At 38.4% G+C, this 26879-nt stretch overlaps 1 long non-coding RNA gene across 1 annotated transcript; it reads left to right on the forward strand.

Annotated features, from left to right (window-relative positions):
- The first annotated feature begins 336 nt into the window (after nucleotides 1-336).
- Nucleotides 337-23460, forward strand: LOC132603006 (uncharacterized). The gene is made up of 5 exons (XR_009567947.1): nucleotides 337-4628; nucleotides 10927-14123; nucleotides 14204-14546; nucleotides 14654-14999; nucleotides 15343-23460. It is a non-coding gene; the product is annotated as an uncharacterized LOC132603006 (long non-coding RNA).
- The last annotated feature ends 3419 nt before the right edge of the window (nucleotides 23461-26879 follow it).

The raw sequence follows: 26879 nt of genomic DNA on the forward strand, positions 1-26879 counted from the left end.
CTGCTCTTTTAGTTGTATAATTTTGATGTAATGCAATGGTGGATGGATGTAATTACAAATGTTTTTTTATGTTTTGGAATGCAATGATATTTTATACCATAATATTCAGGAATTTCAATGGATCAAATATGCCCCTATACTATGCGAAATTGAATAAATATGCCCTCTAATATTTTCTATTAACTCAAGGGTATATATAACAAAAAAAAAACGTTAGGGCATTTTGCACCAACCTTTTAACGACGGTCAAATATGTGCAACTTCTTATAATTCAGGGGCATATTTGAGCCTTTGCCTTTTCTCATATAAACAAAACCTCAGTGAAATGAACAAAGCCAAAAAGCTCACAAGGGAAAGCACAGAATGAGGCTACCGAGAGTTTTAAGGATTTTTCTTTGAAAGGGTGTTTACCTCTCTCTCTGCAATTTAGCCTATGATTTCTCAAAAACAACCCTTTTTATATCAATTTTAACTGAGCAATTTGCAGTTTTGTCCTTATTTTGTGGTGGTCTTTAATTAACAACTCGTTTTCATGGTTGTGTTACATATTGTTTCAAAAAGAGGCTATGATGATTTTGTAAAACATTACTAGCAATTCCCTTCTGAGCTAATTAATTAATTCGGGTATTTTGAGTTGACCCGACCCGTATCTTGGCGGGGCATGACCCGGTTTATCTGGTGTTTTTTTTTGCAGCCATGGCGTTGTTGTTGGACTCTTTTTGCCTGAGCTTAAATTAAACACAGACCTGAGCCTCATTTTCTATGTCATTTTGGGAAATATTTTATTCTTAGGGGCCGTTTGGTAGGTAGCTAAAATTATGCCGGGATTATAATTCCGGGACTAATTTATCCCATCTCTTGGAATTATTTTATACCATGGATGCATTTTATACCTTGTTTGGTACAAGATATAAATTTATCCCATGATAAATTTATACCTTCTACCAAACATGGTACAAAAAATTAGTGCTGGTATATCTCAGCTTATATCATGTACCAAATGACCCCTTAGGGTTAGTTTGGTTTAGAGATAAGTTATGCATGTGCGCCATGTAGCCCAGGTTTATATTTTATTAAAAAAGACCCTAAGTTGGTAGATATTTTTAACAATTACTCTCAACAACCATTTAACAAATCTTTATTTATGTCTACCATGTGGGAGGATTTTATTAAAGAAGGATTCTATTAAAGAGTAGTTACATTACTATTCATGTTAAATTTTCTTTTTTATTGAACTAAAGTTTGATCAATTGACGTTGTAATTTTTAGAAAGGTCTTCTAGTAGCGTTATTAATTTTGTTATGAACTATGACTTGCTCATTTGATAAGATTGTATAAGAATTGAGAATGTTTTGATAGTTTTCACAACTTGTGGGTTTTTATGTCAATAAGAAAAAATACAACTTAAGAAATGTAAATTGCATGTCCAAATATGATTTGAGATCATGGTTTCATCTCATGATTTCAAACCATGTCCAAACTGCTCCTTAGAGTGTGTTTGGATTGGCTTATTTTAGGTGCTTTTAAGCACTTACACTCTGTTTGGATGGTCTGGTCGTTACCCATGGTTTCATAATGTACAGTATCGTGTTGTATATTAGGGCGTTTGAGGTTATCTGACCCGTATCTTGGCGGGGAATGCTCCCAGATTTTTCTGGTGGTTTTTGCAGCCATGGCGTGGTTGGACTCTCTTGTTGCCCGAGCTTAATACAGATATGACTTGTTAAGCATTATGACTTGTTCATTTGGTAAGATTGTCTAAGAGTTGAGAATATTTTGATAGTTTTCACAACTTGTGGGGTTTTTATGTTTATAAGAAAAATACAACTTAAGAAATTCAAATTGCATTTCCAAACATGATTTCAAACCATGTCCAAACGGCTCCTAAGCGTGTTTGGATTGGCTTATTTTAGGTGCTTTTAAGCACTTACACTCTGTTTGGATGGTCTGGTCATTACCCATGTTTTCATAATGTACAGTATCGTGTTGTATATTAGGGCGTTTGAGGTTATCTGACCCGTATCTTGGCGGGGAATGCTCCCAGATTTTTCTGGTGGTTTTTGCAGCCATGGCGTGGTTGGACTCTCTTGTTGCCCTAGCTTAATACAGATCTGAGCCTCACTTTAAACTATTTCTGATAGTACAGGGGTATATTTGAACCTTTTCCGTTTTGTCAATCTTTCAGTCTGAGCTTATTAATCGGGTATTGAGATGATCCGACCCCTATCTTGGCGGGGCATGCTTCCAGATTTTCTGGTGGTTTTTGCAGCCATGGCGTGGTTGGTCTCGCTCTTGAGCTTAAACACATATTTGAGCCTCAATTTACCGGACTCCATTATTGTAAGAACCCGACAACGACGACCTTTTTGTCAATTTTGGAGGGAGTATTATTAACAGCTTCCGGGGACTATATAAATTAAACCTTAGGGAAATGAAAAAAGGCAAAAAGCTCAGAAGGGAAAGAATGAGGCTACAGAGAGTTTGGGGATATTTCATTGCAAGGGTGGTTGCCTCACTCTGCATACAGCCAATGATTTCGCCATTACTGTAAGAAACCCAACAACCCATATATCAATTTTAGCAGAGGGAGTAATACAACAACAAACCTAGTGATTAGAGTGTACGCAGACCTTACCCCACGTTGTGAGGTAGAGAGGCTGTTTCCGTAGAAATTCGGTTCAAGAATAGTGTTTTCAAAACAGTTTTAGAACTAATATTAACAGCTAGTTTGGATTGTTGCTGCCGGTGGGGGTGCTGGATGCAGCATGGTGAGTATAATCGGCGGCTTGAAAGAGGCGATGATGATCTTTGTCAAATTTTAATTCCCTTTTGAGCTGATTAGTAGGGTATTTGAGATTATCCGACCCGTATCTTGGCGTGGCATGCTCCCAGAGTATCTGGTGGTTTTCGCAGCCATGGCGTCGTTGGACACTCTTGTTACCCGAGCTTAATTCAGATCTGAGCCTCACTTTCTCTGCCAGTTTATGGGAACAAAAGGTTAGTGAAATGAATAAAGCAAAAAAGCTCTTAAGGGAAAGAATGAGGCTACAGAGAAATGAGGAATTTCATTGAAAGGGTGGTTACCTCTCTCTGCAATTTAGCCTATTATTTCTCAAAAACAACCCTTTTTATATCAATTTGCAGTTTTGCCCTTATTTTGTGGTGGTCTTTAATTAACAACTCATTTCGATGGTTGTTACGTATTGTTTAAAAAGAGGCTATGATGATTTTGTAAAACATTACTAGTAAATTCCCTTCTGAGCTGATTAATTAATTCGGGTATTTTGAGATGGCCCGACCCGTATCTTGGCGGGGCATGACCTGGTTTTATCTGGTGTTATTTTTTTTATTTTTTTTTGCAGCCATGGCGTTGTTGTTGGACTCTCTGTTATGCCTGAGCTTAAACACAGATCTGAGCCTCACTTTAACTAATGCCATTTTGTAAACTATTTATTTTTAGGGTTTGTTTGGTTTAAGTAAGCATTTGGCTATTGAAATGAAATATTTTTCACTTTATTTGGTATTTTTGAAGTTAGGATTGTGTTTGGTTGTAGTTTTTGCAAATAATATTTGGTTGTTTGGATGTACTGAAAGTGAAAAAAGTGAAAACAAGGTTTTTAGGTGATTTCCAAATGAAGTGAAAAAAATTTCCATGATTCTCATAGCCAAACGGGTCCTTATTTTATGTGCTTTTAAGTACTTGGATGCAAGTTATGCAGTGCTGGTGAGTACAATTGAGGACTTATGATTTTGTAAACTATTTTATTTTTAGGGTTTGTTTGGTTTAAGTAAGCGTTTGGCTATTGAAATGAAATATTTTTCACTTTATTTGGTATTTTTGAAGTTGTCGTGTTTGGTTGTAGTTTTTTCAAAGAATATTTGGTTGTTTGGATGTACTAACAGTGAAAAAAGTGAAAACAAGGTTTTTAGGTGGTTTCCAAATGAAGTGAAAAAATTTCCGGAAAAAAGTGAATGATTCTCATAGCCAGACGGGTCCTTATTTTAGGTGCTTTTAAGCAAAAATAGCTTTTAAGCACTTGGAGACAAGTTGTGCAGGTGCTGGTGAGTATAAGGGAAAATCACACTATATGTCTACTGGGAAAGAATATTTACACGGTTTAGCCCAATTTTTACTTAAACACCTCTTATACACTATTATAAACTTTTATACAGGGTGGACACATTATTTACCGTAAGTGTTGTATACCGTGTGTATAAGCATGGCTGCGGAAAAACGAAGTTGGTTATGTGAAATGTAAACTGAAAATAGGGGTATGTAGGTGTAATATATTATGTTGGGGTGTATATTTTTGTAAACATAGTTAATGGGTTATGATTTTGTCAATCTTTCTGTGTGAGCTTATTAATCGGGTATTTGAGATTATCCGACCCGTACCTTGGCGGGGCATGCCCCGGTTTTTCTGGTGGTTTTTGCAGCCATGGCGTCGCCGGACTCTCTTTTGCCCGAGCTTAACACAGATATTAGCCTCACTTTCTCTGTCAGTTTAGGGAAATGTACAAAGCAAAAGCTCAGAAGGGGAAAGAATGAGGCTACAGGGAGTTCAGGATTTTCCATTGAAAAGGGTGGTTGCCACTCTTTGCATCAGCCAATGATTTTCTTAATCACTGTAAGAATTCCAACAACCCTTTTATCAATTTTAACAGAGGGAGTAATATTAACAGCTTGTTTGGATGGTTGTTTACATATCATTTCAAATGATTTCTATACCCTTCCGTGCTATGTTAATACAATCAACAACAACATAACCAGTGTGGCCCAAGTGGGGTCTGCGAGGGTAGAGTGCACAGACCCTACCCCTACCTTGTGAGCTAAAGACGACGTTTCCGATAGACCCTCAGCTCAAGAACTATGCTAATACAATGCATTCTTTTTTTTCTAATGCTTCTGTCGGAGCATTGAGTGCTGCCGGTTGAGCTGGTGGAAGCGGGTGCTGGTGATTTGATTTTTGTCCATTTTTAATTACCTTCTGAGCTGATTAATCTGGTATTTGAGATAATCCGACCCGTAACTTGGCGGGCCATGCTTCCAAACTTTCTGGTGGTTTTTGCAGCTATGGTGGCGTTGGACTCTCTTGTTGCCCGAGCTAATTCAGATCTGAGCCTCACTTTCTCTATATCAGTTGAGAAAATATTATTTAGCGTTCGTTTGGTTTTGGAGACATGTTATGCAGGTGCTTGTGAGTATATTCAGGGACGGAGTATTATTATTAACTGAGTTGTTTGCACTTTTGCCCCTATTTTGTGATAGTCTTTAATTAAACGGAAAAGGGTTAGATTTGTCCCTGTACTCTCAGAAATAAGTATAATCGGATGGCTTGAAAGAGGCGATGATGATTTTGTAAATTATTAATTCCCTTATGAGCTGATTAATTGGGTATTTGAGATAACCCGACTCATATCTTGGCGTACCTTAGGGAAATGAAAGAAACAAAAATCTCAGAAAGGGAAAAGAATGAGGCTACAGAGAAATGAGGATTTTCATTGAAAGGGTGGTCGCCTTTCTCTGCATTTTGCCTATGATTTCTCCATTACTTGTAAGAATCCCAAACAACCCTTTTTAAACAATTTTTTTTGATAAAGGTAACATCTTGTATTCATATCCAAAAGCAGCACCTGGAAGTGCTGAGGGGGTAATTACAAGCTCATAAAAAGAGCCATGGTGAGGCTGTCAAAAGCTAGTCTAAAACTAGTCTGCTGTATCATTACAATTTGCCTATAAAATCTATCAAATCCCCTATATCCCCCAATAAGTTCTGTTTACACCAAAAATATAGGACACTAAGACAAATCATCCTAAATTTATGGATGGAGTTGCTTTTGTCTTCAAAAAGTCTTAAATTTCTCTCTTTCCAAGCTATCCACCAAATGCAAGCAGGGATTAGCTGCCACCAGTTCTCTTCTCCATTTCTGTTGCCAATACCTTGCCAACTGTTGAGTAGTTCAAAAGTAGTCTTAGGCATGGCCCAACTAACACCAAGAATACAAAAGAACATGTACCACAGATTTGCAGTTGTCTTGCAATGAATGAAAAGGTGGTCATTTGTTTCCACATCTAATCCACAAAGTAAACATCTTGAGCAAATCTGAAAACCTCTTCTTTGTAGCCTTTCATGTGTTAGGCATGCTTTCCTAACCACTAGCCAAGCAAAGCAAGAGACCTTTAGGGGGATCTTGATTTTCCAAATGAGTTTCCAAGGCCACACCTCTGTGATGGAGGTTCTATGATTATAATTCCAGTAGGCAGACTTGACAGTGAAAAAGCCCTTACTATTTAGCGTCCATTTTGGTTTGTCTGGTATATCTGGAGTGATCTTGAAGGGTTCCAAAGTTTGTAATAGCTCGGCTACTCTATCAATCTCCCAATCATTTAGTGCTCTCCTGAAAAGCAGATTCCATACTTGATGTTCCCATACCTGGTTGGTCTTGGTTTGCTGTTGAAGGCTAATCAAGTAGAGATCAGGGAAAAGGCTCTTCAAAGAGTTTTGACCTATCCATGCATCATCCCAGAAAGCAGTTTTCAGACCATTGCCAATTTCGATGCAAATGTTGCTGTTGAAAGTTGGCCAGTAGTTCCTGATGGTTCTCCAAGTACTGGTCCCATAAGTGGATGTGACCACATTTGTTGTCCACTGGTTTAACAAACCATATTTATGAGCAATGAATCTTCTCCATAATGTAGTGTCTTCCAAACTGAATCTCCATAGCCATTTTTGTAGTAAACTCTGATTGTGAAAACTAAGATTCCTGATACCCAGACCTCCTTGCTTTTTGCTGAGAGTTACCGCTTCCCATTTTACTAGATTCATGCTTCTTCTGTCCTTGTTGCCTTGCCACAAAAAATTTCTCCTCAATTTGTCTAATTTGTCCTCCACACATTTGGGGAGGGGGAACAAACCCATCATGTAGGTGGGGAGGGCATCAAGGACTGAACTGATAAGAGTTAGTCTGCCACCTAGAGACAGGTACTGACTTTTCCACCTTGCTAGCTTCTTGTCACATCTTTCAATCACCTCGTTCCAGATCCCTATGGATTTGCTCTTAGCACCAAGTGGCATTCCTAAGTAGATTGTTGGAAGTGATCCCAATTGGCAGCCAAGGATCATAGCTAGTGTTGGAAGGTCAACTACCCGATTGACAGGGAAAAGGCAGCTTTTATCCCAATTTACATGAAGACCTGAAAGGGCTTCAAAAATGGTGAGAATGGCTCTGAGGTGTCTGATTTGTGCCACTTTTGCTTCACAAAAAACGAGGGAATCATCTGCATAAAGCAAATGTGTAATCTCTGAATGTGTATCAACAGAGGGAGTATATATTATTAAAAGGTCATTTGCACTTCTGTTCCTATTTTGTGCTGGTCTTTAATTAATAGCCCGTTTGGATGGTTGTTACCTATTGTTTCAAAGAGGCTATGGTGAATTTGTTAAATATAGTAATTCCCTTATGAGCTGATCGATTGGGTATTTGAGATGATCCGACCCTTTTTTTTTTTTGATCCGGAAAGTGGTGGTTTAACTAGAGCAGCCCATTAGGAATTCATTGGGCTTGAATGCCACCGGCCTGTTATCCTTCCACTGGACAGAGCGGGAGCTATTCGTTGCTCTGTGAGACCAGCCTCACGCAGTCCACCCTACTTTAGGAGCCCAGCAGCCCATGCTTTCGCTTGGGCCACGTGACCCAACTCTGTGCTTGGATAGGGCAAGCCAGAGAGTAGCCAAACAAGTCCTACCTTCTGAGCAGGCCCAATATTCCACCACATTAATGTCCCCACTTGGGTTACAAGCCCGCACTACTGAGCTCAAAAAAAAAAAAAAACCCCAACTACCCTTTTTAATCAATTTTAACAGAGAGTATTATTATTAACTGGTCATTAGCACATTTGCCTCCTATTTTGTGCTGGTCTAACAGTGTGTTTGGATGGTTGTTATATATGGTTTCAAAGGGTTTCTACGCCCTTCAATTCATTTGCACTTTTGGCCCTATTTTGTGCTGGTCTTTAGTTAAACCGAAAAGGGTCAGATTTGTCCCTGTACTCTCACAACTAAGTATAATCGGACGGCTTGAAATAGGCGATGATGATTTTGTAAATTATTAATTCCCTTCTGAGCTGATTAATTCGGGTATTTGAGATAACCCGACCTGTATCTTGGCGGGGCGTGACCCGGGTTTTCCTGGTCACTGTCATTTTTGGAAATATTTTTATTTTAGTAGGCGTTTGGCCATAGAAACCAAATGTTTTCACTTTATTTGGAATTTTTGAAGTTAGAGTTGAAGATGGAGTTGTGTTTGGTTATAGTTTTTGTATATAATATCTGGCTGTTTGAATGTATTGAAAGTGAAAAAAAATGAAAAACAGGGTTTTAGGTGCTCTCCAAGTTCCAAATAGAAATTCAAGTTATATTTTGAATTTTCATGACCAAGCTGATTTTCAAATAAAGTGAAATTTTTTTCAGAAAAGTGAATAAATCTCATGGCCAAACGGGTCCTAGGGTTCATTTGGTTTAAACTCAAGTTATGCCGGTGCTGGTGAGTATAATTGAGGGTTAGATTTGCCCATGTACTCTCACAAATAAGTATAATTGGACGGCTTGAAACAGGCAATGATGATTTTTATCAATTTTTAATTCCCTTCTAAGCTGATTAATTCGGGTATTTGAGATAATCCGACCCATATCTTGGCGTGGCATGAGCCGGTTTACCTGGTGGTTTTTGCAGCCATGGCTTTGTTGGACTCTTTTTTGCCTGAGCTTAACAAAGATTTGAGCCTCATTTTCTCTTATCATTTTGGGAAATATATTTTACTTTTAGGGTTTGTTTGGTTTAGAGGGTGTTTGGATTGGCTTATTTAAGGTGCTTTTAAGCACTTACACTCTGTTTGGATGGTCGTTACCCATGGTTTCATAATGTACAGTATTGTATTGTATAGTAATTGTATGCAAGTGCCGGTGAGTATAATTGATGGCTTATGAACAAAGTAAAAAGCTCAGAAGGGAAAGAATGAGGCTACAAAGAGTTTAAGGATTTTCATTGAAAGGGTGGTTGCCTCTCTCTGCATTTAGCCAATGATTTCTCCATTACCGTAAGAAATCCCAACAACCCTTTTATCAATTTTAATGGAAGTATATTATTGTTATTTTTTTTTTATTAGCGCCGGGTGTCCGAGTCTCTTTGAGCCCCGACTAATCCTTAATGGAAGTATATTATTAACGAGTCATTTTCACTTTTGCCCCTATTTTGTGCTGGTCTTTAATTAAGATCCCGTTTGGATTGGCTTATAAGTTGCTTATAAGCTGTTTTCAGCTTTTTTGAGTGTTTGGCTGGCCAGCTTAAAGTCATTTTGTGCTTAAAATAAGCTCAAAAAAATAATTGGGCCCATTTGACTTAGCTTATCTAAAGCAGCTTATAAGCCAAAAAAAAAAAAAAAGTTAGACTACCCCAACTTTTTTTTTTTAGCTTATAAGCTGTTTGCTGCTTATAGGCATAAGCCCATCCAAACAGGCTCTAAATGGAAAAGGGTAGATTTTCCCTGTACTCTGACAAATAAGATTGGATGGCTTGAAAGAGGCGATGATGATTTTTGTCAATTCTAATTCCCTTATGAGCTGATTAATTAGGTATTTGAGATAACCCGACCTGCCCATATTAGGGTAGAAGGCTAGTAGATAGTCTCATTACCCTGCCTTATTAATAGTCGCATTATCGTAGTATAATTTCTTGTGCTCTAATTTATGCTATTATGCTATTATCTGTTATTTCCTGTGCTTTGATTATTCTATGTTATCTGTGTCGCTTGCGTTACTTCATTTCCATATCGCTTTGAATCTCTTAGCCGTATCTGACCTCTTTTTATGTTTTTATTGAGTCGAGGGTCTCTCGGAAACAGCCATCCTACCTTGGTAGGAGTAAGGTCTGCGTACACTCTACCCTCCCCAGACCCCACGTTGTGGGATTTCACTGGGTTGTTGTTGTTGTTGTGTTGTTGTTGAGATAACCCGACCTGTATCTTGGCGGGGCATGCTGTCAGATTTTTCTGGTGGTTTTTGCAGCCATGGCGTTGTTGGACTCTCTTTTTGCCCGAGCTTAACAGAGATCTGAGCCTCAATTTTTCTATATTCAGCTTGGAATTCTTATATATATTTAGGGTGTGTTTGGTATGAGGGAAAATGTTTTCATGGAAAATAAGTTGGGGTGGTGGAAGCGGCGGGAGTGAGTATAGTCGGTGGCTCGAAAGAGGCGATGATGATTTTTGGCAATTTTTATTCCCTCTGAGCTGATTAACGGGGCATTTGAGATTATCCGACTCGTATCTTGGCGGGGCATGGCTCCAGATTTTCTGGTGGTTTTTGCAGCCATAGCGTCGATGGACTCTCTTTTTGAACGAGCTTAACACTGATCTGAGCCTCACTTTAACTATGTTCATTTTGGGAAACAAAAGGTGAACAAAGCAAAAAGCTCAGAAGGGAAAGAATGAGGCTACAGAGAAATGAGGATTTTCGTTGAAAGGTTGGTTGTCTCTCTCTGCATTCAGCCAATGATTTCTCCATTTCCCTGTAAGAATCCCAACAACCCTTCTATTCAATTTTAACAGAGGGAGTAGTATATTATTAAAAGGTCATTGGCACTTTTGCCCCTATTTTGTGCTGGTCTAACAGCTTGTTTGGATGGTTATTATATATGATTTCAAAGGGTTTCTATGCCCTTCAACTCATTTGCACTTTTGGGCTTTGGCCCTGTTTTGTGGGGGTCTTTAATTAAACGGAAAAGGGTTAGATTTACCACTCTACTCTCACAAATTAGTATAATCGGGCAGCTTGAAAGAGGTGATGATGATTTTGTAAAACAGTATTGTATTTTATGTTAGCGCATTTGAGGTTATCTGACCCGTATCTTGGCGGGGCATGCTCCCAGATTTTTCAGGTGGTTTTTGCAGCCATGGCATCGTTGGACTCTCTGTCATGCCTGAGCTTAAACACAGATATGAGCCTCACTTCAAACTGTTTCTGATACGACTGGGGTATATTTGACCCTTTTCCGTTTTGTCAATCTTTCAGTCTGAGCTTATTAATCGGGTATTTGAGATGATCCGACCTGTATCTTGGCGGGCATGCTGGCAGACTTTCTGGGGGTTTTTGCAGCGATGGCGGCGTTGGACTCTCTTTATGCCCGAGCTAACAGATATGAGCTTCACTTTCTCTGTAAGTTTAGGGAAATAAAAGTTTATGGAAATGAATAAAGCAAAAGCTCAAAAAGAAAAGAATGAGGCTTACAGGGAGTTGAGGATTTTTTTAGAAAGGGAGGTTGCCTCTCTCTGCATTCAGCCAATGATTTCTCCATTACTGTAAGAAACCCAACATCCCTCTCATCAAATTTAACGTAGAGAGTATAACAACATACCCAGTGATTAGAGTGTATGCAGACCTTACCCTACCTTTTGAGGTGGAGAGGCTGTTACTGTTGACCCTCAGTTGAAGAAAAGTGTTTTCAAAACAGTTTTAAAACTAATAAGGCATAATACAAAAGCAGGCCCTCAAACTTGGTCTCGGCTGGCAAGTATATGCCCTCCAACTTTGGGTGTGCACAGGTAGGCACCTCAACTTGTCTCCACTTTGTCAGTTGAACACTCCAACTTACAAAATGATCATCTAGACACTCCAAAATTTATGTGCCACGTCCGTGCCGTTTCAGCATTTATGTTTACGTGTTCAACTATATACAAGTTGAGGTGCCTACTTGTGCACACCCAAAGTTGGATGGTTGTTGCATATCATTTCTAAGGGTTTCTACTACTCTTTTTGTCGTCTTTTTTTTTAAATGCTTCCGCCGGAGCATTGAGTGCTGCCGGTGGGGATGGTGGATGCCGCGTGGTGAGTATAATCAGTGGCTTGAAAGAGGTGATGATGATTTTTGTCAAATTTTAATTCCCTTTTGAGCTGATTAGTCGGGTATTTGAGATTATCCGACCCGTATCTGGCGGGGCATGCTCCCAGTATCTGGTGGTTTTCGCAGCCATGGCGTCGTTGGACACTCTTGTTGCCCGACCTTATTACAGATCTGAGCCTCACGTTAAACTATTTCTGATAGTACAAGGGTATATTTGACCCTTTTCTGTTTTTAATCTTAGGGTTCTTTTGGTATGAAGGAAAATGTTTTCATGGCAAATAAGTGGGGTGGTGGAAGGGGTGGGGGTGAGTATAATGGTGGCTTCAGAGAGGCGATGATGATTTTGTTAGTTTTAAATCCCTTCTGAGCTAATTATTCGGGTATTTGGGAGAATCTGACCCGCATCTTGGCAGGGCATGCCCTGGTTTTTCTGGTGGGTTTTGTAGTCATGGTGTGGTTGGACTTTATTTGCCCGAGGTTAACACAGATCTGAGCCTTACTTTTCTCTATGTCAGTTTGGAAAATATTTTATATTTATTAGGCGTTTGGACATGCGATTTGAAACCATAGTTTGAAATTAGCGTTTGGACATGCAACCATGGGATGAAATCCCAAATCATCCAAAAAGGCATGATTTGGGGTTTCAAACCATGGTTTCAAACGGCACCTTAGGGTTTGTTTGGTTAAAGACTGGTTAGTGTAATGCAGACGGTGGTGAGTATAATTGACCGCTTGAATGGGACGAGGATGATTATGTCAACTTTTCGTCCCCTTTAAAATGGTTAATCAGGAAATTTGAGGTTATCCAACCCACATCTTGGCGGGGCATGCTCCAGAATTTCTGGCGGTTTTTGCAGCCATGGCGTGGTTGGACTATCTTTTCGCCTGAGCTAAACACAGAGCTGAGCCTCACTTTCTCTGCCAGTTTATGGGAACAAAAGGTTAGTGAAATGAACAGAGCAAAGTGCTCAGTAGGGAAAGAATGAGGCTATAGAGAAATGGGGATTTTCATTGACATGGTGGTTGCCTCTCTCTGCCTTCAGCCAATGATTTCTCCATTACTGTAAGAATCCCAACAACCCTTTTATCAATTTTAACGGAGGGAGTATTATTATTAACAGCTCGTTTGGCATTTGAAGTTCAAAAATTAAAGTCATCCCATTTGAAGGGCAATTCGTGCAATTTCTTTGTTGTCATTAGTTGTTACATATCGTTCAATGGGTTTCTATGCCCTCAACTCTTTTTTCTTTTCTTTTTTAAATGCTTCAGCCGGAGCATTGAATGCTGCCGGTGGAGCTGGTGGAAACGGCGGTGAGTATAATCGGTGGCTTGAAAGAGGCGATGATGATTTTTGTCAATTTTTAATTCTCTTCTGAGCTGATTAATCGGGCATTTAAGATAATCCGACCCGTATCTTGGCGGGGCATGCTCCCAGACTTTCTGGTGGTTTTTGCAACTATGGCGTGGTCCGACTCTCTTTTTGCTCGAGTTAAACACAGATCTGAGCTTCATTTTCTGTATCATTTTGGGAAATAGTTTAATTTTAGGGTTCGGTTGCTTTAGAGCCTGTTTGGATTGGCTTATTTTAGGCGCTTTTAAGCTAAAATAGCTTTTAAGCTCTTAGAGACAAGTTTTGCAGGTGCCGGTTAGTATAATTGAGGGCTTATGATTTTGTCAATCTTTCAGCCTGAGCTTATTTATCGGGTATTTGAGATGATCCGACCCGTTTCTTGGCAGGGCATGCCGTCAGATTTTCTGGTGGTTTTTGCAGCCATGGCGGCGTTGGATTTTCTTGTTGCCCGAGCTTAATACAGATCTGAGCCTCACTTTAAACTATTTGTGATTGTGCAGTGGTATATTTGACCCTTTTCCGTTTTGCCAATCTTTCCGTCTGAGCTTATTAATCAGGTATTTGAGATGATCCGACCTGTATCTTGGCGGGGCATGCTCCCAGATTTTCTGGTTGTTTTTGCAGCCATGGTGTTGTTGGACTCTCTTGTTGCCCGAGCTTAACACAGATCTGAGTCTCACTTTCTCTGTCAGTTTAGGGAAACAAAAATGGACAAACTAAAAACTCAGAAGTTAAAGAATGAGGCTACAGAGAACTGGGGATTTTCATTTCTCTGGTCTACAAAACCAGAGATTCTGGGTTCGATCCCAGCAGAGTCTATCAATTGTCTATCCTTATCAAAAAAAGGAATGAGGACTTTCATTTCTCCATTACTGTAAGAATCCCAACAACCCTTTTATCAATTTTAACGGATGGAGTATTATATTAACAGCTCGTGTGGCATTTGAAGTGCAGAAATTAAAGACCATACCATTTGAAAACGATACAATAGTGAACCACGGGAAAGAATGAGGCTACAGGATTTGAGGATTTTTGTTTAAAGGGTGGTTGCCTCTCCCTGCATCAGCTAATGATTTCTCCATTACTGTAAGAATATAAACAGCTTGTTTGGCATTTGAAATGCAAAAATTAAAGTTCAGCTCATTTGAAGGGCAATCCGTTCAATTTCTTCGTTGTTGGTACATATCGTTCAAAGGGTTTCTATTTTTTTTTCCTTTTCTTTTTTTAATGCTTCCTGCGGAGCATTGAATGCTGCCGGTGGAGCTGGTGGAACTCATGGAAGTGGTGCTGGTGCCTGGTGAGTATAATCGGTGGCTTGAAAGAGGCGATGATTTTGTCAATTTTTAAATCCTTTCTGAGCTGGTTAATTGGGCCTTTGAGATAATCCGACCCGTATCCTGGCAGGGCATGATCTCAGATTTTCTGGTGGTTTTTGGAGCCTTGGCATTGTTGGACTCTCTGTTATGCCTGAGCTTAAATACTGATCTGAGCCTTACTATATAAACAAAAGGGCAGGAAATGACCATTATCTGACCCGTATCTGGGCGGGGCGTGGCTTCAGATTTTCTGGTGGTTTTTGCAGCCATTGCGTGGTTGGGCTCTCTTTTTGCCCGAGCTTAACACTGATCTGAGCCTCACGTTAACTATGTCATTTTGGGAAACAACAGTTGAATAAAGCAAAAAGCTCCGGAGGGAATGAATGAGGTGGTTGTCTCTCTCTGCATTCAGCCAATGATTTCTCCATTTCACTGTAAGAATCCCAACAACCCTTGTTAATCAATTTTAACAAAGGGAGTACATATCATTAAAAGGTCATTATCACTTTTAACCCTATTTTGTGCTGGTCTAACAGCTTGTTTGGATGGTTGTTATATATGATTTCAAAGGGTTTCTATGCCCTCAACTCATTTGCACTTTTGGCCCTATTTTGTGCTGGTCTATTTAAACAGAAAAGGGTCAGATTTGCCAACGCACTCTGATAAATAAGTATAATTGGACGGCTTGAAAGAGGCGATGATGATTTTGTCAATTTTTAATTCACTTCTGAGCTGATTAATTGGGTATTTGAGTTGACCCGACCCGTATCTTGGCAGGGCATGACCTGGTTTTACCTGGTGGTTTTTGCAGCCATGGCGTTGTTGGGACTCTCTTTTTGCTCGAGCTTTACGCAGATCTGAGCCTCACTTTACCGGACTCCATTACTGTAAGAAACCCAACAAACCTTTTGTCAATTCTAACGGAGGGAGTACTATTTACAGCTTCAGGGTACTATATAAACAAAAGGTCATTGAATGAACAAAGCAAAAGCTCATAAGGGTAATAATGAGGCTATTTGAGGATTTTTGTTGAAAGGGTGGTTGCCTCTCTTTGCATCAGCCAATGATTCCACCATTACCATAAGACTCCCAACAGCCCTTTTATCAATTTTAACAGAGGGAGTATTATAAACAGCTTGTTTGGCATTTGAAATGCAAAAATTAAAGTTCATCTCCTTTGAAGGGCAATCCCTGCAATTTCTTCATTTTGTTACATATCGTTCAAAGGGTTTCTATTTTTTTTTTCTTTTCCTTTTTTAATGCTTCCGCTGGAGCATTGAATGCTGGTGGAAGTGGTGCTGGTGCCTGGTGAGTATAATTGGTGGCTTGAAAGAGGCGATGATGATTTTGTCAATTTTTAAGTCCTTTCTGAGCTGATTAATCGGGCATTTGAGATAATCCGACCCGTATCTTGGCGGGGCATGCTGTCAGATTTGCTGATGGTTTTTGCAGCCATGGCGTTGTTGGACTTCTCTTTTTGCCCGAGCTTAACACAGATCTGAGCCTCAATTTTTCTCTATTCAGCTTGGAATTCTTTTATATATATATTTACACTCTGTTTGGATGGTTGTTTCTAGTGGTTCATTAATGTACAGTATGGTATGGTATAGTATGGTGCTGTATTGTACTATATTTGTGAACGCAATGTTTGGATACACTATATCGTTTGTTGTGGTTTAATTACATTTTTATAGTTTGGTTTGACTGTATGCTATTGTATAATAGCATGTAAGTTTATTTATCTGGAATTTGAGATGATCCGACCTGTATCTTGGCGGGGCATGCTCCCAGGTTTCTGGTGGTTTTTGCAGCCATGGCGTGGTTGGTCCCGCTTTTTGCCTGAGCTTAAACACAGATCTGAGCCTTAACTCCATTATTGTAAGAACCTGGCAGCGACAAAATTTTTGTCATTTTTGACGGAGGGAGTATTATTAACAGCGTCCGGGTACTATATAAATATAACCTTAGGGAAATGAACAAAGCAAAATGCATAGAAGGGAAAGAATGAGGCTATCCCAACAACCCTTTTTATGAAATTATAACGGAGGGAGTAGTATATTATTAGCACTTTTGCCTCTATTTTATGCTGGTCTTTATTTAACAGCCAGTTTGGATGGTTGTTACATATTGCTTCAAAGAGGCGATGATGATTTTGTAAAATATTACTAATTCCCTTCTGAGCTGATTAATTTGGGTATTTGAGATGACCCGACCCGTATCTTGGCAGGGCATGACCCGGTTTATCCTGGTGGTTTTTGCAGCCATGGTGTTGTTGGGACTCTCTTTTTGCCTGAGCTAAACAAAGATCTGAGCCTCATTTTCTCTATCATTTTGGGAAATATATTTTACGTTTAGGGTTCGTTTGGTTTACAGCGTGTTTGGATTGGCTTATTTTAGGTGCTTTTAAGCCAAAACAGCTTTTAAGCACTTACACTTTGTTTGGATGGTCCTTACCCATGGTTTCATAATGTACAGTATTGTATTGTATAGTATCGTATGCAAGTGCCGATGAGTATAATTGATGGCTTATGAGCAAAGCAAAAAGCTCAGAAGGGAAAGAATGAGTCTTCAGATTGAAAGGCGGTTGCCTCCCTCTGCATTTAGCCAATGATTTCTCCATTACTCTAAGAATCCCAACATCCTTTTAATCAATTTTAACGGAGGGAGTAACTTTCTCTATATCAGTTGAGGAAATATTACTTAGGGTTCGTTTGGTTTGGCCTGTTTGGATTGGCTTATTTTAGGTGCTTTTAAGCTAAAATGGCTTTTAAGCACTTAGAGACAAGTTACCCGCAAGGGTGGCTCAGTTGGTTGAGCATGGGGCTTTCATAATGGAGGTCTCAGGTTCCAAACCCCTTGCCTACGACAGCAGGAGATTTGCCTTCTGGGTCGAGCTCATTGCACGGGGCTTGCCTAGTGCGGGTTACCTCTCCTGTGTGGTTTGCGAGCTATTGCACAGGAGCTGGGTTTACCCAGTGCGCACCCAAAGGGTAGCGGCTGCGGGTTCCCATGTCATCATAAAAAAAAAAAAAAAAACACTTAGAGACAAGTTTTGCAGGTGCTGGTTAGTATAGTTGAGGGCTTATGATTTTGTCAATCTTTCAGTCTGAGCATATTAATCGGGTATTTGAGATGATCCGACCAGGTTCTTGGCGGGGCATGCCGTCAGATTTTCTGGTGGTTTTTGCAGCCATGGCGGCGTTGGACTCTCTTGTTGCCCGAGCTTAATACAGATCTGAGCCTCGCTAACTATTTCTGATAGTGCAGGGGTATAATTGACCCTTTCCCGTTTTGTCAATCTTTCCGTCTGAGCTTATTAATCAGGGTATTTGAGATGATCCGACCTGTATCTTGGCGGGGCATGCTCCCAGATTTTCTGATAGGGAAATGGACAAACTAAAAACTCAGAAGTTAAAGAATGATGCTACATAGAAATGAGGATTTCCATTTCTCTGGTATATGAAACCAGAGATTCTGGGTTTGATCCCCAGCAGAGTTGATCAATTGTCTATCCTTATCAAAAAAGAAATGAGGACTTTCATTTCTCCATTTGTAAGAATCCCAACAACCCTCTTATCAATTTTAACGGAGGGTATTAACAGCTCGTTTGGCATTTGAAGTGCAAAAATTAAAGACCATCCCATTTGAAATGAATACAATAATGAACCACAGGAAAGAATGAGGCTTCAGGGATTTGAGAATTTTTGTTGAAAGGGTGGTTGCCTCTCCTGCATCAGTCAATGATTCCTCCATTACTGTAAGAATCCCAACAGCCCTTTTATCAATTTTAACAGAGGGAGTATTATAAGCAGCTTGTTTGGCATTTGAAATGCAAAAATTAAAGTTTTGCCAGAGCCTAACACAGATCTGAGTCTCAACTTTTCTCTATATCAGTTGGGAAAATTATTACTTAGGGTTCGTTTGGTTTTGAAGACAAGTTATGCAGGTGCTGTTGAGTATATTGACTGCTTGAAAGAGGCCAATGATTTTTGACAATGTTTATAACCTTTTGAGCTGGTTAATTGGGCATTTGAGGTTATCCAACCCGTATCTTGGCGGAGCATATTCCCAGATTTTCTGGTGGTTTTTGCAGCCATGGCGTGGTTGAACTCTCTTTTTGCCAGAGCCTAACACAGATCTGAGTCTCAACTTTTCTCTATATCAGTTGGGAAAATTATTTCTTAGGGTTCGTTTGGTTTTGGAGACAAGTTATGCAGGTGCTGTTGAGTATATTGACTGCTTGAAAGAGGCCAATGATTTTTGACAATGTTTATAACATTTTGAGCTGGTTAATTGGGCATTTGAGGTTATCCGACCCGTATCTTGGCGGGGCATGCTCCCAGATTTTCTGGTGGTTTTTGCAGCCATGGTGTGGTTAGACTCTACTGGGTATGTTGGTGGTGATGGTGGTGTGGTTGGACTCTCTTTTTGCCCAACCTTAGCACCGGTCTGAGCCTCAATTTTGGTATGTCAGCTTGGATTTAAAAAATAATAATATTTAGGGTGTTTGGTATGAAGGAAAATGTTTTGATGGAAAATGAGTGGGAGTGGTGGAAGCGGTGGGGGTGAGTATACTCAGCGGCTCGAAAGAGGTGATGATGATTTTTGTAAAATTTTTAGGTTTATCCGACTTGTATCGTGGCGGGGCGTGGCTCCAGATTTTCTGGTGGTTTTTGCTGCCATGGCGTGGTTGGACTCTTTTTGCCTGAGCTTAACATAGATCTGAGCCTCACTTTAACTATGTCATTTTGAGAAACAAAAGGTTAGGGAAATGAACAAAGCAAAAAGCTCAGAAGGGAAAGAATGAGGCTACAGAGAAATGAGGATTTTCATTGAAAGGGTGGTTGCCTCTCTCTGCATTTAGCCAATGATTTCTCCATTACTGTAAGAATCCCAACATCCCTTTTATCAATTTTAAAGCTGGGAGTATTATTATTAATAGCTCGTTTGGCATTTGAAGGGCAAAAATTAAAGACAATTCCATTTGCAATTTCTTCATTGTCGTTAGTTGTGGCATACTGTTCAAAGGGTTTCTATGCCCTTCAACTCTTTTTTTTCTTTTTTCTTTAATGCTTCCGCCGGAGCATTGAGTGCTGCCGGTGGAGCTGGTGGAAACCGCGGTGAGTATAATCGGTGGCTTGAAAGAGGCGATGATGATTTTTGTCAATTTTTAATTCCCTTCTGAGCTGATTAATCGGGCATTTGAGATAATCCGACTCGTATCTTGGCGGGGCATGCTCCCAGACTTTCTGGTGGTTTTTGCAACCATGGCGTCGTTGGACTCTCTTTTTGCCCGTGTTATACACTGATCTGAGCCTCATTTTCTCTTTTCATTTTGGGAAATAGTTCATTTTTAGAGTTCGTTTGGTTTGGAGCCTGTTTGGATTGGCTTATTTTAGGTGCTTTTAAGCTAAAATAGCTTTTAAGCACTTAGAGACACGTTATGCAGGTGCTACTGAGTATAGTTGAGGGCTTATGATCTTCACTCTGCTTTTCTTCTGCATCTTTGAGGAGCAGCTCATTTCTCAGCCACTGCACATTCTCTCTCAGACTTGACCGCAGGTTAACTTCCCGTATGAGGAAATCCTCCAGTTTTTGAATTGCATATGACACTAAGGCATCAGCCATTTTCAAGAGTCTTGATATTTAGTATACTCAGAGCTGGAAAAATAGGGGCTGTATGGGAAAGCTGGAGAAAGAGAAACAGTAGATATAAAACTAAGATCAAGTTGAATAAACTGTAGCCGTTGATTGTGAGTTTGATAAGAGATGAATACTGTTTTTGTCTTAATGAATTGAGTGTTTAAGATGGTCCATTAATAATGTGATTAAAGCATAAAAAATCCGACAGATGAACATGGGCTTGTGGAAAATATATGTGGGGAAAAGTTAAAAGTAACAATAATAGGTGTTGTACAACGGTCCACCACCTAATAATTCTGTTTGGACAATATGGGGATAGTAACAAAGAAAAGTTAGAGCAATGAAAGTGAAATGTGTACCATTTGACACATTCAGAAAAAAGAAATATACGATAAAGATGGTATTGATGATAAGAGTTGAGGTAATGGTAAAGCTATCAGGAAATCATTGATCAGTTGGCATTGCTCTAGTTGTTACATATGTGTCAAGGGCAAACTGTGCCATTTCTTCTTTAAAGAGGCGATGATGATTTTTGTCTATTTTATTCCCTTCGGTGCTGATTAATTGGGCATTTGAGATAATCCGACCCGTATCTTGGCGGGGCATGCTTCCAAACTTTCTGGTAGTTTTTGCAGCCATGGCGTTGTTGGACTCTCTTGTTGCCCAAGCTTAACACAAATCTGAGCCTCACTTTCTCTATATCAGTTAGGAAATATTATTTAGGGTTCGTTTGGTTATGGAAACAAGTTATGCAGGTGTTGTGAGTATATTGACTGCTTGAAAGAGGTGATGATGATTTTTGTTAATTTTTAATTCCCTTATGAGCTGATTAACGGGCATTTGAGGTTATCAGACCTGTATCTTGGCGGGGCATGCTCCCAGTTTTTCTGGTGGTTTTTGCAGCCTTGGCGTGGTTGGACTCTCTTTTTGCCCAAGCTTAAACACAGATCTGAGCCTCACTTTAACTATGTCATTATGGGAAATAAAAGGTTAGGGAAATGAACAAAGCAAAAGCTCAGAAGGGCGAAAGAATGAGGCTACAGAGAGTTTAGGGATTTTCATTGAAAGGGTGGTTGCCTCTCTCATCATTTAGCCAATGATTTCTCCACTACTGTAAGAACCCAACAACCCTTTAATCAATTTTACTGGTCATTTGCACTTTTGCCCTTATTTTGTGGTTGTCTTTAATTAATAACTGTTTGGATGGTTGTTATTTATTGTTTCAGAGGTTTTGTATGCCCTTCAACTCCTTTTTAATGCTTCTGCCGGAGCATTCAATGTTGCCGGTGGAGCTGGTGAGTATAATCGGACAGCTTGAAAGAGGCGATGATGATTTTGTCAATTTTTAATTCCCTTATAAGCTAATTAATCGGGCATTTGAGGTTATCCGACCCATACCTTGGCGGAGCTTGCCATCGGATTTTCTGGTGGTTTGCAGCCATGGCGTTGTTGGACTCTCTTTTTGCCCGAGCTTACCACAGATCTGAGCCTTACTTTCTCTGTCAGTTTAGGTAAACAAAAGGTTAGAGAAATGAACAAAGCAAAAACTCAGAAGGGAAAAAAATGAGGCTACGGAGAGTTTAGGGATTTCCATTGAACGGGTGGTTTGCCTCTCTCTGTATTGCCAATGATTTCTACATTGCTGTAAGAAACTCAATAACCCTTTTATCAATTTTAACAGAGGGTGTATACTAGGAACAGCTCTTCGATTGTTGGTTACATATTGTTTCAAAGGGTTTCCATGCCCTTCTTAAAAACTATTTTCTTGAGCCGAGGGTCTATCTGAAACAGCCCCTCTACCCCACAACGGTAGGGGTAAGGTCTGTGTACACCCCACTCACCCCACACCCACTTGTGGGACTTTACAGGGTCTGTTGTTGTTCTGCCGGAGCATTTAGTGTTGCCGTTGGAGCTGGTGGAAATGGTGCTGGTAACTATAATCGGGCGGCTTGAATGAGGCGATGATTATTTTTGTCAATTTCAAATCACTTATGTGTTGATTAACCGGGTATTTGTGATTATCCGACTTGTATCTTGGCGGGGCATGCCCTGTTTTTTCTGGTGGTTTTTGCAGCTATAGCGGCGTTGGACTCTCTTGTTGCCAGAGGTTAACGCAGATCTGAGTTTTATTTGGACCAAAGCAGGCATTATTAAGAATTTCAGGGGGCACCCTATTTGGACACTGTCATGCTATGCTAATACCATGCATCCTCTTTATCTTTTCCTTTTCTTTTAATGCTCCCACCGGAGCATTCAAAGTTGCCATGGTGGTGGTGAGCATAGTCAATGCTTAATAGAGGCGATGATGATTTTGTCATTCCCTCTTAGCCTATGAGTCGGGCATTTGAGATAATCCGACCCGTATCTTGGCAGGGCATCCCCCGCAGATTTTTCTGGTGGTTTTTGCAGCCATGGCGTAGCCTGACTCTATGCCCGAACTTAACACAGATCTGAGCCTCAGTTTCTCTGTGCTTTTTAAAATGGGTATGTAATTATCTATAGGCTTGAGGGCACTATATAAACAGAAGGTCAGAAAGATGACCAAAGCAAAAACTCAGAAGAGAATCATTGATACCCTTATGAGCTTATCAATCGGGCATTTGAGATTATCCGACCCGTATGTTGGTGTGGCATGCCCCAGATTCTCTGGGTTTTTTTTTTGGCAGCATGACGTCATTGGACTCTCCTTTTGCCTTAGGTAAATACAATTTATGGTGATTGTTGAAAATTCAGCCATTAGCGTTGTTGATGTTGTTGTTGTTGTTTGGATTATGGAAAGATATTACCCATGAATTGCAGACTTTTATGGGTCTTTTCAGTTAAGTTCTCTGTAAAAACAAAGTGGCCATTCTCCATCTTGTTTTCTCCTTGTTTAATTCTCTTCTTAAAGGGTGGACTAGAAACCTCTCTACTGCTTCATGAATATGTCCCAGGGCTCAAGGCTTTGGTCTAGGGATAAGAGTGCAACAATTGATGTGTTGAGGTGCATGTCACAATTCACAAGTTCGAATTATGGCTTTGGAACAATTGATGTGTCAGGTGCATGACGCAAGTTCGAATTATGGCTTTGGACTTGGGGAGAAGAGTGCAAAAATTGATGTGTAACGGTGCATGCTGCAAGTTGGAATTATGGCTTTGGTCCATGGATAAGAGTGCAATAGTTGATGTAGTTATTGTCCTGTAAGGGATTGGTAAAAACAGACAGTTAATATATTCCTTAAATTAATCAAGAGTGCAACGAGGTTAAGATTTTTTTTTTGAGTTTACAATGGGTCTATGTGGACCTAGATAGTACTAATGTTCAGCTAAGGTTCTGAGTTTGAATCTCGGTTTAGTCAAAAAAAAATTGCAAGGCAAAGGTTTATAGCAAAATTAGACTTTATGGTAAGTCTCTACCTTAAGGTCTAATTTTTTGGGCAAAGTTAGGTCTAATTTACCTTGCGATTTTTTTTTTTAATATTTGATTGAGCGGGGGTTCAAATTCGGAATCCATGAATTTGAAGGTTAAAAATTAAAGACCAGTACTTTTGAAAGGCATTCCACACAATAAACGCTGATTAATGCCTTTAGTCTAAATATTCCATTGAGATCCTAGAAATAAAGACGTCCATAAATATACTAATCAACATTTTTATGTAGTAGCTTAGCCCATGGCTAATAGAGAAATAATTCACTAGAGAAAAATCTATATTTAAATTACAAGAATTTTCAAAAGAGGATACCCGGGGTTAAAAGATATATTGGATGTAACTGAAGGTAGGCCTGTTTGGATTGGCATATAAATATAAGACAAATCAGGATTAAACATGAGAGAAAATTCAACTAAAACATGAACAAGATGATCAAAGTAGCAGGTACAATCAAGAAATCATTATAAAAAGGCCTACTTTATCAGATATGCAACATGTAGAAACATTATCTGTTAATAATTAGCTATCAGCTTATAGCTCGAAAGGCGGTATTACAACTACGTAATATAGATGGGTTAGCAGCACAGCAAATATACAATAATGGAAATGGCTGCGACTACTTGTAAAAGGAGAAATGCCTTTGACAGAGATGCATCTCTTATGATACTGCCAAGGTTTATGGGAATGTGAAGAAATTGGTAGAATATCCATTTCACTATTGAACAAAGAAATAGAATACAAACGCAATTGCTGTTATACAAGTAATAAAATAAGAAGGAACTAACCAAACATCAAAACAACAAACAAAAGACGATTCTATAGCAATACTTTAAAATTCAATTGCTAAACGTTTTGCGGGAGAATTCAAGCTTATACCAAAATAGGAGTTTAGAAATATTATCAAAATCTAACTTGTCTAAACTATACAGTTTTAAGTGGTATAAAGACGTTTTTCTTAACAAAACTATGATATGAAGTGATTGTGATCATATATATCAGAAAGAGAGATTTATAAGTAAATTATCATTGTTATTTTCAAAAAGGTTAAAAGTAGATTAAAGGTTTTGCAAAAAAGATCAAAAGTAAATTAAACGATATATTTATTGAAAAATTTCGTATGATTAGTTAACTTATGGTGATATTGTAAGTTTGATAATGAATTAGAGTTAAGCACAAACTTGAAATTAAAGAATTTAGAAAAGAGTTTCCTTATGAAAAAAGAATTTAGAAAAGAGTTAGGAAATTTCGGCACATAAATACACAAAAATATCAGCCCTGTCTAATGAAGCAGTCAAAGAAAACAAGAAAGAAACATAAAAAGTACAAATAAAGTGAAAAAAAAATTCAACTAAAGATAAAGAAATTTATAAAGTATAACGGAAATAAAAGTTATAGATCTTCGTCTATTACTGTGAATATATGTTGAAATTTGAAAATAAATATCATACAAACAAGCGAATGTAAAGTTAAAATTTCTTTTAAATATACAAAATATATGTTGAAATTTGAAAATAAATATCATACAAACAAGCGAATGTAAAGTTAAAATTCTTTTAAATATACAAAATCAACAGACTACATGTAGAAGAGGATATTAAAAATAATACACTCTATGCTAGATGAAAATGATTACAGTGAAAAATACTCCTCTATTGTTCAAGATATTAGTGAAAAAGAACATATGAACGAGAGAATTGTAGTAATAAAAGCAGCAATAGTAAAATGTAAACGTAAAGGAGAAATATATGTGTGTGATATAGGTCCATGAGGATAATAACTAGAAAACGTAAAGAATTCTCTTTGTATTAATAGATCGATGAGAATGGCGAAATTAAAAAAAAAAAAAAAAACTGAGAGATATAGTTTTACAAAATCAATCCTCCACTAAAATAGAACCATTTACTATGAATAGAATATCTAAAATATTTGAAGCAAAAAAATCACAGACAACACCTTATCGGGTCTTCAAACTGAAAAAGTATTTTTTTCAATTTAAATTATATAAGGTAATAAATTTTATTTACTGAATACTTTCACAAAAAATATTTCCAAATAAAATCAATATTAAAGCACAAACTTCATCAACTTTCACAAACTTTAGTTTTTCTTACTCAAAATACTAGTACTAATTTTTCTGGCTTCAGTTTAAATGCTTTAAGAAATAAATTATTCTCCGATAAAAAGATTATTACCAGTAAATTAAAGTGTTCAGGTGCTTCAGGGTTTGTACTATATAAGCAAAACCTTAGGGTTAGTTTAATTAACACCTCGTTTGGATGGTTGTTATATAGTGTTTCAAAGAGTTTCGACGCCCTTCTTATTGACTATTTGATTTGTCCTATAAAAATAACATGCATTGCATAATTTATATGGAAAAGGTCCAGATGTGCCCTTCTACTATATGAAATTGCACAGATATGTCTGTCGTTAAAAGGTGGTCTCACATATGCCCTTAACGTTACTTTTTGGGTTACTCATGCCCTTGACTTAACGGAAACCCGACAAAAATATTGGAGGGCAAATTTGTGCAGTTTCGCATAGTATAGGGGCATATTTGATCCACTGAAATTCCTAAATATTATGACAAAAAACAAAAATATGGCACAAAATATCATTGCATTCCAAAACATAAAAAACATTTGCAATTACAATTTATGCATCCACCATTACAGTACATCTAAATTATACAACTAAAAGATTAAATGCAACTACAACCATCTTTTAAAAATTGTTTTCACAAATAAGAGCACCATTTTCCCTTTTCAAAAGATTTATTTTACTAATAATGATATCATTTTTATTTTTCAACTTGTTGATGACCTGGATAGTTTTTTCTGAATATTTTCGTCTTTCCAATTCCAATATCTACACGATAATGCATGTAACAACTGTCGCACAAGACATAAACATAAAAAAAAATCATTATAGATTTTATTGAAATAATATTTTTTTCAATTTAAATTATACAAGGCTATAAAATTTTATTTACTGGATACTTTCACAAAAAAATATTTCCAAATAAAATCCATATTAAAGCACAAACTTCATCAACTTTCACAAACTTTAGTTTTTCTAACTCAAAAATACTAGTACTAATTTTTCTGGCTTCAGTTTAAATTCTTTAAGAAATAAATTATCCTTCGGTAAAAAGATTATTACCAGTAAATTGAAGTGTTCAGGTGCTTCAGGGTTAGTACTATATAAGCAAAACCTCGGGGCTAGTTTAATTAACACCTTGTTTGGATGGTTGTTTTATAGTGT

The sequence above is a fragment of the Lycium barbarum genome, chromosome 7 (assembly GCF_019175385.1).
Source record: "Lycium barbarum isolate Lr01 chromosome 7, ASM1917538v2, whole genome shotgun sequence".
In the NCBI taxonomy this organism is placed as follows: Eukaryota; Viridiplantae; Streptophyta; class Magnoliopsida; order Solanales; family Solanaceae; genus Lycium; species Lycium barbarum.